This window comes from Mustela erminea, chromosome 5, assembly GCF_009829155.1.
Source record: "Mustela erminea isolate mMusErm1 chromosome 5, mMusErm1.Pri, whole genome shotgun sequence".
Classification (NCBI taxonomy): Eukaryota; Metazoa; Chordata; class Mammalia; order Carnivora; family Mustelidae; genus Mustela; species Mustela erminea.
In genome coordinates this window covers 71,454,878-71,473,412 of record NC_045618.1, presented here as the reverse complement: position 1 = coordinate 71,473,412, position 18,535 = coordinate 71,454,878, and the positions used below count along the sequence as shown (strand labels likewise).

The 18,535-nt window shown below is 39.6% G+C and overlaps 1 protein-coding gene across 1 annotated transcript in view; it reads right to left on the bottom strand.

The window, feature by feature from the left end:
• Positions 1-16,419, bottom strand: part of TMOD3 (tropomodulin 3) — a 75,849-nt gene extending 59,430 nt beyond the window's left edge. Inside the window, exon 1 of the mRNA XM_032343730.1 lies at positions 16,235-16,419. The gene's annotated coding sequence lies outside the window, so the exon portion shown is untranslated. The remainder of the gene's footprint in view (positions 1-16,234) is intronic.
• Between the last annotated feature and the right edge of the window lie 2,116 nt (positions 16,420-18,535).

The following is an 18,535-nucleotide window of genomic DNA, read 5'->3' as shown; positions in this document are numbered from 1 at the left end:
ATGAAAAAATAGTAACAAACACTGTCTTTGACTTTTGAATTACGCATGTCACACGCAGGAATAGCGAAAGTATTTTAGTGGAAAAGCAAAACAACAAAAAGCATTAGCCATCAGAGTCCTGGTAAAAGAATTTCAGAATATTAATTAAGAAAAAAACTAACAATCTATGAGACCAATATTAAAACCATTTAAAGAGTTTTAGGAGGTTTTTTTTTCCTTTTCCCTAAAGAAACATCAAGAGAATAACTAACTTTTCTGAAGTTCTGCTCAGGCCTTCAAAGCCTTGTGTTTCTGGACCCTGCCCCTTCCAGGAACAATTCCAATACCTAGCGAAATTTCTGGAGGCTTATAAAGAGAGGAAGTAAAAACAATGCTTTTACCAAGCCCTCTCTCCCAGGGACAAGAAAACTCCTAGTCTGACTCTAAGCTTTCATTCTCCCACTCTTAACAATCTGGCGTACGGTCATTTAACTATGCTTCCTCTAACAGTGCTTTTACATTTCATTCTTTTGCTTAAAATTTTTGATTTGTTAGGTGTTTGTATTTTAATAGTTTCTCAGGTGATTTTGGTAAAACTCCACCTTCCTTTCACTAAGAATTACTAGGAATCCTCTGCTCTAACCTGACTGGCTTCCTCAGGGCCTCACAAATAAGTTCACTACACCCCTTTGCCTCATTTGTTTCATACAGTGGTGTGTATTTCTCTTCAACAATCTTTCCTATTCCACCCTCAAATTTCACTTCTCCATTCTATCCATATTCTGTACATGCTACAAACACTAGCTGAAGTCCAACCTCTCCAAAGCCCTTCCTAGCTCTTCCAACCCTACTTGGTCTCTTTTCTACTCTGAAGGTCAACAATGCTTCACCATTTGGCCCCAATATTTGTCACTGATTCAAGGGTCTGGTGCCCGGACCGGTATGAACACAGGCTCCTCCAGACCATGACTCACTCCAATATGGTGAAGACATTTCATACACCTTCAGAGACACAGCACACTTTTGATTTTTAGAGATACCACCAGTTTTGCTCTAATTAATTTCAGGAGCCTGGGGATATAACAAGCTTTGCTATAGCAATTAAATTAATTTTCAGACTAACATGGAAAAGCAGTTATAATGTCTGAAAAGGCACATGCCCACAATATGTCTTGATGTCTCAAAAGGGAGAAGCGGACTACAGAACTGATCAAAGAGATTGTAGATCCTGGAGTTAGGGTATAATTCTCTTCAGGTAGAGAGTATTAAGAGAGAATGAGTTCCATCAGTCAACAGTTAGGCAAAAAAGGAGCCATTCTTCAAGACAATGGCACTAACCCCACCCCAACCTTGACCCTAAGTCCCAAGTGTAGAGAACCTCATTCTTAACAAGTTACTAGAATATTTAGAATGAATAACTGAAGCCAATACCTGAATACCAAGAGATGTGATACTTGTAAATAACCACATGGCAGCTAGGAGCAACATCCACACAGACCAGCTATGTGATCTTGTGAACAGAAAAGGGCAAGTTGACTATCATCTTCTAGACCACATTGAGCACTGAAGTGTTTCTGATAGGAAAAGTTATTTGGTATTATTTAACTGCACACTTATAATGGATGATTTTATAGTATGTAAATTATACCTCAATAAAATTGTTTAAAACAGATTTAGTGACTTGAGCTGGAGTATCTGCATGTGGTGAAGCACCTGACAGTCCAGTAAGACAGGATATCACAGGTTTTTTTTTTTTTTTAAGATTTTATTTCTTTATTTGACAGAGAGACATCACAAGTAGGCAGAGAGGCAGGCAAGAGAGAGAGAGGGGGGAGATAGGCTCCCCGCTGAGCAGACAGCCCGATGCGGGACTCGATCCCAGGACATTGAGATCATGACCTGAGCCGAAGGTAGAATAGCTCAACCCACTGAGCCAGCCAGGTGCCCCAATATCACAGGTTTTTATTTGGACTTTAAGACAGAAGGCAAAAAAAACCCCTGGTATAAAAATAAATTTTTCATGATACTAAGATAGGAGAGTTCCTTATAAATAATAAAAACTACAAAAAATAACCTTTGAAAAATACATGCACACATACTATAAAAACCAAACCACATAAAACTACTGAAATAATGAGGACCAGACAGCTAATGGGAATAATTTCTAGGAAAGGAGAAATGGAAGGGAGTGGGGAGGAAAAGAAAAACTAATATTTAAGACTGATGAGCTCAAAAAAAAAAAAAAAAAAAAAGAAAAGAAAAGAAAAGAAAAAGAAAAAGAAAACAGAACTGATGAAAGAAGGGATGTCTTAGGAATCATTGCTATTGGCCAAGAAGCTTGGTTACTGCCCTCAGGGTCATAAGGTTTGCCTTGGCACAGTTCTTTTAAAAGGAGCTGATGGACAGTTTTCCTGTAATAGTAGACAAGGGGAATCAAGAGAGCCACACAGAATTAAAGGCAATTTATTTATTTTTTTTTTTTAAAAAAAGATTATTTATTTATTTATTTGACAGAGAGAGATCACAAGTAGATAGAGAGGCAGGCAGAGAGAGAGAGGGAAGCAGGCTCCCTGCTGAGCAGAGAGTCCGATGCGGGCCTCGATCCCAGGACCCTGAGATCATGACCTGAGCCGAAGGCAGCGGCTTAACCCACTGAGCCACCCAGGCGCCCAATTAAAGGCAATTTAATGCAAGGAAAAGGGGAGGACCCAAAACAAAAGTTCAGGATAATATTTCTCAAATTAACAATTATCATATCAACTGTGGGAAAAAATTATATGTGTATATATACGTGTATATATATATACATATTATGTATATATATGTACATATATATGTATGTATATATGTACATATATATGCGCATATATATATATACATATATAATTAGATTTTATTTACTCATTTGAGAGAAAGAGAGAGCATACAAGCAGGGGAAAAGGCAGAGGGAGAGGGAGAAGCAGGTTCCCCACCTAGTCAGCCAGGAGCCCAATGTGAGACTGGATCCCAGGCCCTGGAGATCATGACCTAAGCTGAAGGCAGATCCCTAATCATCTGAGCTGCCCAAGCACCCCTGAAATTGATTTTTAAGTGATAGAATAAGACTATACCTTACATCTTAAAAACATATTTCTTTCATTTGCCTGAGTTTCTCAAATTAACAAGGAATCCAGATGCCATACCCTGATATGGAAGCAAAAAAAAAAAAAAAAAAACAAAAAAAAACAACCAACTTTTATCTGCATACCTACTATATGCCAGGTACTTTACTATATACATCACCTCATACTAATTCTGAAAAATATTACTATCCCCATATCACAAATGAAGAAACTGCAACTCAGACAATAAAGTGCCTGCCCAAGGATATACCTTCTTTCTCAACAGTGGATGTGAGATTTGAACCTGACCCCAAAATCCATGGTTTTTACACTGTATCACGCTGCCTCTATAAAATACTTTCTACCAAGGTTTTACTTTTATGTTACAACACACTACACAGTAACAGAAACAAATTACTAAAGTGAGAGTAAATGGCAACAAGAAGCCACAGCTAGAGGCAAAAGAGAAGGACAACCTATAAAATAAAAAAAACACAAAATTGTGGAACAATGTAATGCAATTACTAACAGCCTATAAATCAAAAACCTCAGAAGACAAATCAGTAGCACAGAATAATACCCAATGCACACAATAAATTCTCAATTTTATATCCTCCAAATCATCTTGGTTAAACTAAGTTTGAAGGATTCCATTTAAGAATTTCATTTCATCAACAAATGGTGCTGGGAAAACTGGACAGCTACATGCAAAAGACGCCACTAGACTACTTTCTTTCACATACACAAAAATAAACTCAAAATGGGTTAAGGACCAAATGTGAGATCTGAAACTATTAAAATCCTTGAAGAGAGCACAAAACGTAATTTCTCTAACATCAGCTGTAGCAACACATTTCTACATATGTCTCCAGAGGCAAGGGAAACAAAAGCAAAAATAAACTATCAGGACTATGACAAAATAAAAAGCTTCTGCATGGCAAAGGAAATAATCAACAAAACTGAAAGGCAACCCACTGAAAAGAAAATATTTGCAAAATATATATTCAATAAAGGGTTAGTACCCAAAATACATAAGAAACTGATACAAATGAACACCTCAAATTAACAAATAACCCAATTAAAAAATGGGTAGAAGAACATGAACAGACTTTCTCCAAAGAAGACATACATATGGCCACAGACACATGAAAAAATGCTTAACATCACTCATCATAGGGAAATGCAAATTAAAACTACAATGAGATACCGCCTCACAGCTGCCAGAATGTCTAAAATTAAAAAAAAAAAAAAAAAACAAAAAAAAAAAAACACAAGAAACAACAAGTGCTGGTGAGGATGTGGAGAAAAAGGAACCCTCTTGCATGGTGGGAATGCAAACTGGTGCAGCCACAATGGAAAACACTATGGAGGTTCCTCAAAAAATTAAAAAAGAACTACCCTACAACTCAGCAATTGTACTACTAGGTATTTACCCAAAGGATACAAAAATATTGATATGGAAGCAGTCCAAGTGTCCAACAACAGATGAATAAAGAAGATGCGGTATACAATGGAATATTACACAGCCATAAAAAAGAATGAAATCTTACAATGTGCAACAATTGAATCTCCCCAGGTGGGGTTTGTATTCTAGGATGCTGGTGGGAACAGATGGTTACCAGAAGGGCAGGGAGAGGAATGGGTGAAATGGATGATGGAAATGAAATAGTACACTTATCATGAAGAAAAAGAAAGAAAAGAAGAAAGGAAGAAATAAGATTAGGAAAAATTTTATAATACATTTTATAAAAAATGACATTTAAAATAGATTTGAAAAGATTTCAGTCTTCCCACAAAGATTTCAATTGGTAACCTTGGACAATACAGTGAACTATCTTTGTCCCTGTGTTCTCATCTGTGAAACAAAAATAATAATAGTACCTATCTCATGGGCCTGATATATTAATTCATTAGATGAATTAATATAGGTATTAATATATTCTATGTTATATATTATATGAATATATATTAATATATTCTATGAATTAATATATGTATTAATTCATTAGATGAATAAATACATATAAATCACTTAGAATACTTATTGGCAGGTGTTCACTAAATGTTAGCTAATGAAGTCATTAATTATTCTCAAAGTTCATTTTAAGGAATACTTCATTAGTTCATATTACTATGCTGTAATCCAATAATGCAGTTAACTGCAGAGATTAGGTAAGAAAGATGAAGACTAAAAAAGAATACATAAAAGTGAGAGATGGATGTATACAAAGAGAACAGTAGAAGATAGGTGCCAAGTTACCACCTTGCCCACATTTCTACCAAAATTTATCAAAATATCTCTTTCCTCCTCAGGTTGTGAGCACTCTGAAGGCAGGTACTTTTATATTATTTTATATTTTACATTATTTTATGTCATTATTTATATTATACCATCATACTGCCTGCAACATAAGAGACACTAAATACGTGTATAATAAGGGGGGATCAGAAAGTTTTTGTTTTTTGTTTTTAAGATTTTTATTTATTTGTCAGAGAGAGAGAGAGCAAGTGAGCAAAGAAGCAGGCTCTCCATGTAGCAAGGAGCCTGATGTGGGGCTCAATCACAACCTGAGTGGAAGGTAGCTGCTTAACCAAGTGAGCCACCCAGGCATCCCTGGGAATCAGTAAGCTTTGAGATCAATGATGGGAGTACCTGATTTAACCATATCCTAACTGGGCCAGGGGTTAGAGACAATAAAGACCTATTATCACTTTTTACTCAATAGGTTATCAACACTCTATTTCCCTTTTCTTTCTGAACTAGAAAATTAATTTCTAAAATGTTTAAAAATAGTTAACTTGTTCTAAAATTAGATATCATTCAAATGATAAAACAAATTTCAGTAATTTATGTTAAATATTACAAATATTGCTCTGATTAGTCTGTTATCTCCAAGGTTAATTCTAATGGTCAAAAGGTCAGAGTCACAGCAATAAACAGACACTACATAAGAGACACACCTACTTTTTAGCTGTTAATCTGCCATATGCAGTGCAGATACAAAAAAAATTAAAGGCACAGGTACCTCTGACCTCTGGTACCAAAATAAGCATGTTTGGGGATGACCAACCCTAAGCCCCCTTGTCTGGGACCAACCTTACCCCAGATCCTGTTTAGTATACAGGCTAAGCAACCATCAATTCCCCTCCCTCACAGATATCTGGTGCAAGGGATGCATATCCCTACCCCGGGCAGGAGAGCAGTCTAATTCTTCACCAGGAATATGGAAAGCTGGAAACAAAACCTGAATTGAGAGATCATATGTCTCTGGTCTGTGGGCAGCATCACAGCAAGTTTAAGTCATATGCTGAGGCTAAGGGGAAAGCAAAAAACAAGAGAAAGCCAGTCCAAAAAGGAGATAATGAAGCAGGGCTGGGGCAAGGATGAGGGAGAAAGGCACTTGCCCTGGGTGCAAGATTTAAGAGGGCACCAAAGAAACCTCAGCGATCAAGAAAGGTAAATACTATAATGCAGTCTTAAAAAAATCCAGATTAGTGTCCTACAATGGAGCAGCGGCACAACAGAAAACTGAAGAGAGTCCATGCAAGCTGCAGGCGGAGGAGGAAGTACAAAGGCTTTCCAAGTGCCGGCTCTGGGTTCCCAGCTGACAACCCAGCTGTAAGGGAATTCAGCTATCTTAAAAACAATCCACTGCAATTCCCAACCCTGCCACCATACCTTCTGGAAACCTAGCTTAAGTGTCAGTCATTTTCCCTGAGGCCTAAAAACCTTGGCTAATGCATAATACACCTTTGGGAAAATGAGACATGCACATAAAACTACTTAAAAAAAAATCAAAGCAAAATAAAATTAACTGATAAAAGAATGGGACTGGTAAATAGTGCTACAAAAGATCAGAGATCACTGTGGGTGGTAAGGGAAGGACAGATTTAGCTAGAGAGGAGAAGCATATACTAAGCAAAGAGATAAGTACGCGCAAGGGGTAGGGAAGGAATAGGAAAGGAGCCAGCAAAAGGACAGGAAAGGAAAAGGGAAGGAGTGATCCTCACACACCCTGTATTCTGACAAAGTAGTACAGTTCCTTGCTTTTCTGCCTCCAACCCTCAGATCACACTGCTCATTATATCTTTTCCCCTTTTCTCCTGTTCAAATCCTTTCATATCTTTCAGGGACAGTTCAAACAACATTTCTTTGAAGAGGCTTCCCTAGTATCCTTTTTTTTTTTTTTTTTAAGATTTTATTTATTTATTTGACACAAAGATCAAAAGTAGGCAGAGCGCAGGCAGAGAGAGAGGGGAAGCAGGCTCCCTGCTGAATGGAGAGCCAGGACCCTGGGATCATGATCTGAGCCGAAGGCAGAGGCTTTAACCCACTGAACCACCCAGGTGCTCCATCCCTGGTATTCTATTCAGAAGGAGATATATGCCAGAAGTGAGGTGTTGGCAATGGGAAAAGACAAAAAGAGAAGAGGGTAGGGCAAGGGGGAAGGCTAAGGAGCTGAATGCAATGATAAGCACTACTCTCTCTCTCGAGAGCAAACTATACCCAGGAGTTCACCTGGGATGCAGTACCATGTCTTAGGAGAGCGGAAAGATTGTTTGAATAGCCAAACTCTGGAAACAGCCCAGATGTCCATCAATAGTTGAACGGATAAAGAAGATGTGGGGTATCAGTCAGCCATCAAAAATAAAATAAAACAAAATCAAATCAAATCAAATCGTACCATTTGCAATGACATGGATTGAACCAGAGGGTATTATGTTAAGCAAAATAAGTTAATCAGAGAAAGACAATTATATTATTTCATTCATATGTGGAGTTTAAGAACAAAACAGAGGATCATAGAGGAAGGGAGGGAAAAATAAAATTAAATGAAATCAGAGACAAACTGTAAGAAACTCTTAACTATAGAGGAGGGAAGGTGCGTGGAGGAAGGGGTCACTGGGTTACGGGCATAAAGGAAGGCACTTGACATAATGAGCACTGGGTGTTAAATGCAACTGATGAATCACTAAACTCTACCTCTGAAACTAACAATACACTATGTTAATTGGATTTTAAAAAAGATTGCTTGACAAAGAGTAATAATGAGGGCTCAAAGTAGCAAAGCAAAGGCAGGTGGAAAGGGTGTGCAGATGAATTACAAGGCCTTGGAGAGATGAAAATATGCATCTGACTTTCAAATAATCACATATTTATTGATATTTGCCAATCTAATTAAGCATTCTGCCCCCCCACCAACTCACCTTCACCTACTCCCATACTTTCACTAAGGAGGTTTAACACTCCAGTGGCATTATTAAAGCAGAAACAAAGAAAGAGGTCTTTAAGAATACTAACTTGGGTTAATGATCACCCACCATGAACAAAAATAAATCTTGGGATTATTTCAAATTTTGCAATACCTGCACCAGGGTAAGGGTTGCCTGAATAGACACCGGACTTATAATGTTATACATTAAGGGGCCTCCTCTCTTTTCACTGCATGCATATCAAAGAAATACTCCATAATGACTCTTAACTAAAAAGATAACACCAGGGGCTCCTGAGTGGCTCAGTAGGTTAAATCTCTGCTCAGGTCATGATCCCAGGGTCCTGGGATAGAGCCCCACGTCGGGCTCTCTGCTCAGCGGGGAGCCTGCTTCTCCCTCTCCCTCTGCCTGCCTCTCCGCCTGCTTGTGATCTCTGTCTCTGTCAAATAAATAAATAAAAACCTTAAAAAAAAAAAAAAACCACACCCAGGGAACCAAAATATTTTGTTGGTTATAGTTTTCCATGTAGAAATCCCTTTACCTTATAATAACAATTAATAACCTCCTGCTCAAAGGGTCTTCTATGCAATAGGCTCAGGATCTTCAAGACTCTTACTATATGCCTATATACATATTTAAATAATATATAAACGTCAGATTGTTGCTTCTGGTTAAAACAACCAAAAGCTCTGGGGAGTGTCTTAAACACCCAGAGAATACACGTGAAATAAATTCAACCCGCCATTACATTCTCCTCTACTCTTGTCCTCAGCCCTCATTTTCTTGCAGCTTGCCCTATTTTCATCCATTTTTTTTCTCACCCACTTCAGGAACTGTATTCACTTGCATGTACTTGTAATGATATTAGTACTCAGATATGCTCTGATAGGAAACTGTTTATTTATAAAGGGTTATCTCTGTATATCAGGTACCTTAGTTTGCAAGTTTGTCTTGGTGTGTTTGTGTTCTTTAGTGAGTAGGTGTAGGTGTTTGAGCACATGTACCTGAGGGAGTATATATCTTTATAGGTCAAAAAGTGTGCACATCTGTGAGTGATAGCTGCTTCTCTGTATTTCAACGACTCTCAAACTATTCAGAGCATAAGAGCAAAAGAAATAAGTCACAAAAGATTATATACTGTATGATTCCATTTTTATGAAATGTCTAGAATAGGCAAACCCCACATAGACAGAAAGCAGATTAATGGCTGCCTGGGGTGGTAGGGGACAGGAGAGGCTGGGGAAAGCTAGCAGCAGCTGCTAATGCGTAAGGGGTTTCTTTTTCAGCATGATGAAAATGTTCTAAAATGGATTATGGTGATGGTTGCTCAACTCTCTGAATATACTAAAATCCACTGACTGGTACTCTTCCAGTGGGTGAATTGGATGGTGTGTGAATTTCAATAAAGCTGTTATATATTAAAGAGAGAAAATAAGGAAACCCGAGCTGTCCTGTATTTCCACAGAAAGGTAACCTGTCTTTGAAAATGTTAACTTTGCTTCTATTTTACTTAAGCTTTGGATTCAAGATTCCCCACTAAAAAGTCCCCTAACTGCTCTTTTCTCCATCTCCAGCTTTCTCTTTACTAACAATGACACACATGTGTCATTGTGACACACACATGTGTCACTGTCAGGAGACAGTGTTTCCTGATTATTGTTCAGTGTCATAACAGAAAAAACAGATACACCATGATACACCCATATAAAAATATGGATATGGATGAACAAAGCCCAAAAGGAAATGAGGAAAAATTCAAATAGTTACACTGGAGAAATACAGTTTGGCATGGAAAACAAAGGCAAAGGAAAAACTATACTTCTTTACTACTTGCAGTCCACTGCAAGTCCCTGAGACAGGCAGAGTAACATTCCTCTAGGAACTCAGCTGCCTGGATGTTAAAGCTTTGCTAGGGGCAAAAGGCATCTTAGCCCCACCCCCCAGAATCCTGGGGGTCTACCTTAGGGTGTGAAAATTCCTTTGGAAACTTGCTTTATCTCTATCCCCAAGATATATTCTGGCAGTTATCCCCCATATAAACCACTGATATACACCAGAAGGGTCTCGTGACTAAGGTTTATTTAGACAGTAAAAAATGACCTTTTCCTAACAACAGCTAGCCCTATTCAAGGTCCTGGAAACCTTGCTTCCAAAATTCCTTAGAGGCTTCCCCATCTCTAACCCCCTCCCAACTTGAAAGTATACAATGCGCCACTCCTCACAACCCTAGTGCAGCCCCTTCTGCCCACAAGTCCTTCCCCATGCTTTAATAAAAACTACCTTTTAGCACCAAAGATGTCTCGAGAATTCTTTCTTGGCCATCGGCTCCAAATCCCAACATCTTTCCTACCTCACAGTTGAGGTGACACTCTTTAAAAAATAATATTGTATTGTGTTATATCGGCCAGTAAAATCTAGGAGAAGAAAAAACCAACCTGTCTCCTTAGAAATTGTTTCAAGTCAAAGTCAGGAATTGTGTTGCACAAAGGACAGGACTAGAGTAGTGGAGTAAAAAGATGGAAACTAAAACACATGGATTATATATAGTTCTATTTTCAGCAAATCAATAAACAAGGAAATATTAAGCTCTTTATAGCTTGCTCTAATAGAGGAAATCTCTCTGGGCTTGAATCTCCTTTCTCCCCAGTATCAGCCTGGCTTATGGGCATGGTGTAACTGCTACTGAAACTAAGGTTGCCTCCATTACCTCAACCTACAGGAAAGCCATTTCAAATTCAAATTCATTATTGGCAGTCCTGCATCAAAAAATATAAGGTAACCAGCCCTGGATTAATCTCAGGGTAGCTACAGTCTGGAAGAAGTGCATAAAAGGTTTTTATATTTTCCTTTTCCTTTTAAAGATACAGGGCCCACGCTTAAGACACTACAAATAAAAGCACAATGAAAATAAAAAGTAGCCCTACTGATTTTCAATTAAGATACCAAGTCCATCTAAGGGAGAAAGGCAAAAAAGTTTTTTAACTATGTTGCTGGCATAACTAGATATCTGTATGAAGGGAAAATGAACCTAAACTCCTACCTCCCATCTTTACAAAAAAATTAATTTGAGAGGGACCACAGACCTAAATGTAAAACCTGGAACAAGGATGCTTCGGAAAAGAAACAGAGAATATCTTTGCAACCCTAGGGACAGGCACAAAAAACACTAACCATAAAGTTAAAAACCAATAAAATGGACTTCATAACAATTAAAAATTTCTGCTCATCACATCATCAAGAAAATAAATAGAAAAGCCAAAGACTGGGTAAAAAATGTACATCTGAAAAGGACTTGTACTCACAATATATAAAGAACTCCTACAAACTACAGTTAAAAGATCAATCACCCAGTGAAAAAAATAGACTACTTTAACAGATACTTTACAAGAGAAGTCAATTACTACCTAGTGAAGTTCCTTAATTGTCAAAAAAAAAAAAACCCACAAACAAACAAATTAAGGAACACCTGGGAGGCTCAGTCAGTTAAGCAGCTGCCTTTGGCTCAGGTCATAATCCCAGCGTCCTGGGATGGATTCCTGCATAGGTAGCCTGCTTCTCTCTCTCCCTCTGCCTGCCCCTCCCTCTGTTTGTGCATGCATGCTCTTTCTCTGACAAGTAAATAAAGTTTACAAAAAAAAAAAAAAAAAACAGATTAAAACCACAACGAGGTACCATTTTACAGCTTCTAATGTGGCTAAAATAAAGTCTGACAGCACTAAAATTCAGCAACATAAAAAAAATGTGAAGCAACTGGAACTCATATATAAACCATTTTGGAGAACTGTGTGGCAGTTTTTTAGTAAAGTTAAACATACATCTACCCTATGACTCAGTAATTCCACTCCTAGGTACTTATCAAGAAAATGAAAACATCTATCCCCAAGAGATTTGTAAAGGAAATGTTCATAACAACTTTATTTCTAATAACTCAATCCTGGAAAAAACCCAAACATTCATCAAAAATAAAACAGATAAAGAGCTTAGGTTATGTTCTTATAATGGAATACATTCTTCAATAAAAATGTACCAACTGGGGCACCTGGGTGGCTCAGTCTGTTAAACACTCAGGTCATGATCCCACGGTCCTGGGATCAAGGCGCTTCCCCACCTCCCACTAGGCCTTGAACTCCCTGCAAGCTCTGAGCTGGGTCTGCTTGTCCCTCTCCTTCTCCCTCTGCCCCTCCCCCTGCTTACGCTCTCTCTGGCAAAATCTTTTTACAAAAAAGTACCAATACACACAGATCAATCTCAAAAACATTATATAACACAAAAGAAGCCAGACACACAAAAAAGCATATACTACTGTACAACTCCATTTATGTCAAGTCCAAGACTAGGCAAAACAAATCTATGGTGTCAGAAACACGAGGCTGAAAGTGGTTGCCTTAGTGGAGGAGTGTGGGTGAGGAATGACTAGAAAGGGGCATGAGGGAACTTTCTATGGTGATAAAAATGTTTTCTATCTTATTTTGCTAGAAGTTACAGTGTATAAAGTTGTTAGAACTCCTTGAACTGGACACTCAACATATGTGCATTTTATTGAACATTACTGATACCTCAATAAAAATACAAAGTAGCACTTTGCTTCAAGATACGTTAATCATTTTGTTTCAAATGAAATTCTAGAATATTACATAATAGACAACTACATTTTCAATTATTTGCCACTCTCAATTACTCACATCTTTATTCCTTCATTACTGCAAATACCCAAATGGATTACAGACACAGCTATCAGAATATATGTTCACATTTAATTTTCATAAATAGCAAATTTAGATTGATCCTACACAATTTCAATAGGTACCTAACGGACTGTCAGAAATCCAGTAGACTTTTCTGTTTTCTATAGTATTTTCCTCTCAATATGATCTTATAGCTGTGATTTATAGTTGTGTTGATCTGCTATAAAAATGAGTAAGTGATGGTCCCTGGCTGTTTTGGTTGGTGGAACATGATTGGAACTAGGGGCTGCAGGGTATAGAGATTACTTAAAAACAACAACAACAAACCTTAAAACAAACAAACAAACAAAAAGAATAAGTAAGATATATAAATCAAATGTCTTCAAGGAAAGTCACTGATATAATATAGATCTGATATAATATATAATATATCACTGATATAATAGAAAATAATGCTTTAGCCACTATGACAGCCTAGAAAATAATGCCCTCCTCAACTACTTTAATCAAGACAGAGCCCATACATATTTAACTTTAAGAACAATTGAAAAGCGGGCGCCTGGGTGGCTCAGTGGGTTAAGCCGCTGCCTTCGGCTCAGGTCATGATCTCAGGGTCCTGGGATCCAGTCCCGCATCAGGCTCTCTGCTCAGCGAGGAGTCTGCTTCCTCCTCTCTCTCTCTGCCTTCCTCTTTGCTTACTTGTGATCTCTGTCTAATAAATAAATAAAATCTTTAAAAAAAAAAAAGAACAATTGAAAAGCAAAAAGCATGATGAATAGTTTGCCAGCTAACTGGAACCATAAAAAATAAGAGCCTAAATAACAAGATTTACTATATTAATAACATATATTAGTACATCCAACTGATATCTGAAAATCCAGGAGGCCCTTTTCTCCGGTTTTACCAAGTTCTCTTTCATCTTTCTTTCTCATCTTTTCCTCTCCCTCTTTTGGTTTCTATCCCAGTATAGTTTTATCCCCACCGCCCCTCTCACTCTCCCTATGATATTGCTAACTGATTTTCATACAGCCAGATCGCCCCAGGTTCCAAATAAATTTACAAAATTGTACTGTATTCCATGTAGATTTGTCACATACTCAAAACTGTAGAGAGAGTATAGCCTGAGGGCTACCTTCAGGTGAAGTTATTAACTGCAGAATAATTTGGCCTGGAGGGTAGACCACAAAACTTTAGAATTAGTCATAAAAACATGATTAAAAGAAATTGAGAACTGGGACAGTAACATTCTCAGGAAATCATTTTTGTTCCTTCAGGTCTACCACAGGACTTGGAATGACAAATGGGGCCAATGTTTCCTGAATGAATAAAATAAATGAATATTAAAAATCAGAGATATTAAGTGGTGATGCAACATGGGGGCTTAAGTGGGTAGGAGAAGAATAAATGAAACAAGATGGGATTGGGAGGGAGACAAACCATAAGTGACTCTTAATCTCACAAAACAAACTGAGGGTTGCTGGGGGGAGGGGGTTTGGGAGAAGGGGGTGGGATTATGGACACTGGGGAGGGTATGTGCTTTGGTGAGTGCTGTGAAGTGTGTAAACCTGGTGATTCACAGACCTGTACCCCTGGGGATAAAAACATATGTTTATAAAAAATAAAAAATTTAAAAAAAAATCAGAGATATTTAGGGCTAGAATAATCTTGGGATCATCTGGTCTAATAACCTCATTTTACTTACTTACTTACTTAAGTTTATTTGACAGAAGGGAGAGAGCATGAGCGGGGGAGGGGCAGAAGGAGAAGCAGGCTCCCCACTGAGCAGGGCAGAATGGGGGCTGGATCCCAGGACCCTGGAACCATGACCTTAGCGAAAGCAGACCCTTAACCAACTGAGCCACTCAGGTGTCCCTAATAACAAACTCCACACACCTGGATAGCTGGGTAGAGCGCAAGATTCTTGATCTCTGGGTTGTGAATTGAAGCCCCAGGTGAGGAGCAGAGATTACTTAAAAAAAAATAAACAAGAAATCCTCACCAGAGGGAAAGTAAGGAAGCTTATAGAGTTAGAATATACTGAGTTTCGCATTTTAATTCTTTTTTTCTTTCCTAGAAATGAGTTAGAAAGGGGACTGTAAATATAATGACTTCCGACTCTGAAAGAAGGGGAAGGATAAAAGCCAAAGACTAGAAGGAAGAGACTAGCAAAAATAAATGAGGCTGGACAAAACTATTTTTCTAAGCCCAATATATTTTTTGACAGGCCAATTAATTAATCAAACTAATCCTCCAAAAAATTAATCTGAAGGATTCTCAGAAAAAGAAACATGAGCTGCATGAAAATGTTACAAACCAAGGGAGACCGCACAGAGCTAACTTAAATCTCCACAGGCTTATTTCCTGTGCAAGTATGACCTCCTGGGATAAGTTTTACTGCAGTGTTCATTACCAGACGACTTTTGGTTTTAAGAGAAGCCAAGGGCACGTTGGAAATGCGATTCTAAACTAAACACTTAAAAAAAAAAAAAAAAAAAAGGAAAAGAAAAAAGCTCTTTCCCATTTGTTTGTAATTAGATTGCAGGCTTGCAGAGGAAACACACCAACTTCATAAGCAGAAATACAACGACCCAGTCACGTCCTCAAAACAAATCAACACACAAACTTCACAGCTGGATCCAGCTGTGCCGCCCAGGAGCCAGGAATTTATTTTAGGGCAGAGGATATAGATCAAAAAACGGCAAATCCAAGACAAGCCAGATTTAAACCCCCCCTCCCCGCCCGCAAAAGGGTGTGACCTAAGGTTCGTATTTTTTTTTTCCCCTTTCTCCACTTTCTTTCTAACTTTCAACTAGCAGAAGCCTTTGAAGGAGTGTTGCTGAGAAAGCCTTTTTAAGAGGATCGCCCCTCAGCTACCCCTCCATTGGAGTGGAAGGGGCGGACAGGCACCGCGAGCTCGCGCAGCTTCGGCAGGCGCGGGCTCCGGCGGGAGGGGAAGGGGCCGGTCCCGAACCCGGGGAGGCAGGGCCCCCGAGTGATTCATCAGCAACCGGGGGTTCGCGCGCCTCCAGCGCGGGCCACTCCCAGCGCGCCCCACGGCCCCTACCCGGGCCCGTTCGCCCCCCTCAAGCAGCCCCCAATGTCTCCACGCTCCTCCCAAGAGACACCAGTAGGGTTAGGAAAACTGGGCTGGCGGCTGAAGGGCAGCAACCTCTCCCTCCTCAGCCACCATGGCCGGTGCGACTCCCTGCCTGCGCCCGCAGACGGACTTCCTGGAAAGCACCGGGCTGGGCTTACCTAACTGGCTCCCGTTGGGGCCGCCGACCTTCTTCACAGACCCGCGGGAAAGGCCTGTCCCTCGGTTCCCGGGACCCGCCCGTAAGCCTGCTGCTTTCTCCTTGGGAGTTGCCCGACCCACTCGCGGATGCCTCAACCCGACCGCTCTGTCGGTGCTGCTGGTTCCCCCTCCGCCACGGACGGGCGTGCGCACTCCCGGGTTGCGGGGCATCTTGGGAGTTGTAGTTCCGGCAAGGAGGGCGACGCTCTGAGCTGAGCCTGGTTTTTGCAATTTGCAGGATGTTTGGAAGCAGCTGCAGATAGCAAGCCTTACTCCAGCAGGCGACAAGGATCTTTACTAGTGAAAATCTCTACCCTGGACCCTTTGGGAGCTATAAACAGCAACTCGAGGCTCTTTGGGATAGAGTTCCTCTTTACTTTGACTTTTACTGAAGAAGCATACAAGGCAGGGCTTATATCCTACCCTTGCTTGTTAATGCAAGGACATGACATCGAGCCCTTTAAGCTCGTCGTGAAAAACTGATAGGAAAGTAAACAAAGGCGAAGTCACAAAAGGGGCAGAAATCACGCAGATGTCATCTCAAGGGCATAGCGACCCTAGGGATTTCCTTGGGCATGTACAAGGGATGATGTCTCAGCGATAGCCCCTATATACCTGGACAGTTTGGGCCGCAACCCATCTTCCCATTCCAGCCTCAAGCTCTACACCAGGTGGTGAAGCTGGGTTAGTATGAGTGGGAGAAAAAAACCAGAAGTGCCGCTCAAAGAAGGGGACTGGGACAGATGGGTAGCCTATAAGGAAGGACGAGGAAAGTGGGAATACCTCAGAGGGTGGTGCTACGGAGGCCAATGAAGTGGCTGCCTTTTGTGCAGGGCTCTGTGGAGAGGGAACAGCAAGGCCTTCCGTTCATTGGTAGTTGCTCATTGGTAATTTTTCTGTCCTGCTCTTCATGACTAAACCATTCCCAGGAGTCATGCTCGGCTTTGATACACCATCTTTGAAGAATGCAACCAGGAAGAGGACGAAGTGCCTGCTTGAGGGTACATTCCAGCTACTCCTAGTGTGGAAACCCACTAACGGTTAATCCTCCCTGTCATTTACGTGTTCCCTTCAGAGCAGGAAGCACCCTAGGTAAAGTAAACACTCTGGAATTTCATGCTAGTTGTATCCATTAATCCCTGAAATGAAAATCACTCATGATTTGGAGTTTTTAAGGAAAAAAAACCCTTGTAGGATGCAAGTACTCTTAGAACACCGTTGACATTAAATCTCATAGCCACTACACCTTATTTTCTGTAGCATTTTAGTGTTTATGGATTTCTCCAATATTCTTGGATATAGCAGCTTTCTGAGAGCAACATCCTACAGAATTCAGGTTCAACTAATATTGAGTACTTAATCCACACCACACACTGTACCAGCACATTTATTTCATCCAATCCTCCAAATAACCCTACAAAGAATATATTTGTATCTTCCATTTCTACAGATGAGAAAGCTAAGACTCAGAAAAGTTAAGTAATTTGCACAAAGTCACACAATCATAATTGGAGATCCAGAAATAAAGCACAGGTATCCTGATTCAAATTCTAGCATGCTTTCCACTGTTGATCAGACTGATGTATCTCCTAAACTCATCAAATTCTTGAAGGTAATATAATCTGTGACTGTGTCCACTGTACATGAAAAAAATTCTCTCACACAGTCCAGGAACATTGTACTCTGATTGGATAAGAGATTCATTTGATCTGGATTCATTTGATAGTTCTATATTTCATTATATATTAATATATAGGAATTTTGGCTTACCAGCAAGTGTCCTATAATTTCCTCTAACACCTCTGGGGCATCACTCCTGGGAAAACTGACAAAATTTCCTGAACAAGTTGAGTTCTTGAACAAGCAAAACAGACTACAGCCGTCGAGATATAGTTTGTGTCTTTAGGCATGGAGGGCTTTTAATTCAGTATCTGATAATCTATGACATGTTTCTTCTCTGGTCTTCCAATATGGGGTGCTAAGAATACCTTCAATGTATTTTATCCTTTTCTCTCTCTCTCTCTCTCTTTTTTAAGAGAGAGAGAGCACACATGTGCATGGCGGAGGTATAGAGGGAGACAGAGAATCTCAAGCAGGCTCCACACTAAGCTGAGCGCAGAGCCCCATACAGGGCTCAAACTCATAACCCTGAGATCATGACCTGAGCTGAAATCAACAGTTGAACACGTAACCAAATGAGCAACCCAGGGGCCCTTGTATTTTCTCTTTTAGATAAGTTACTAATTTAAAATTTTTCCCAA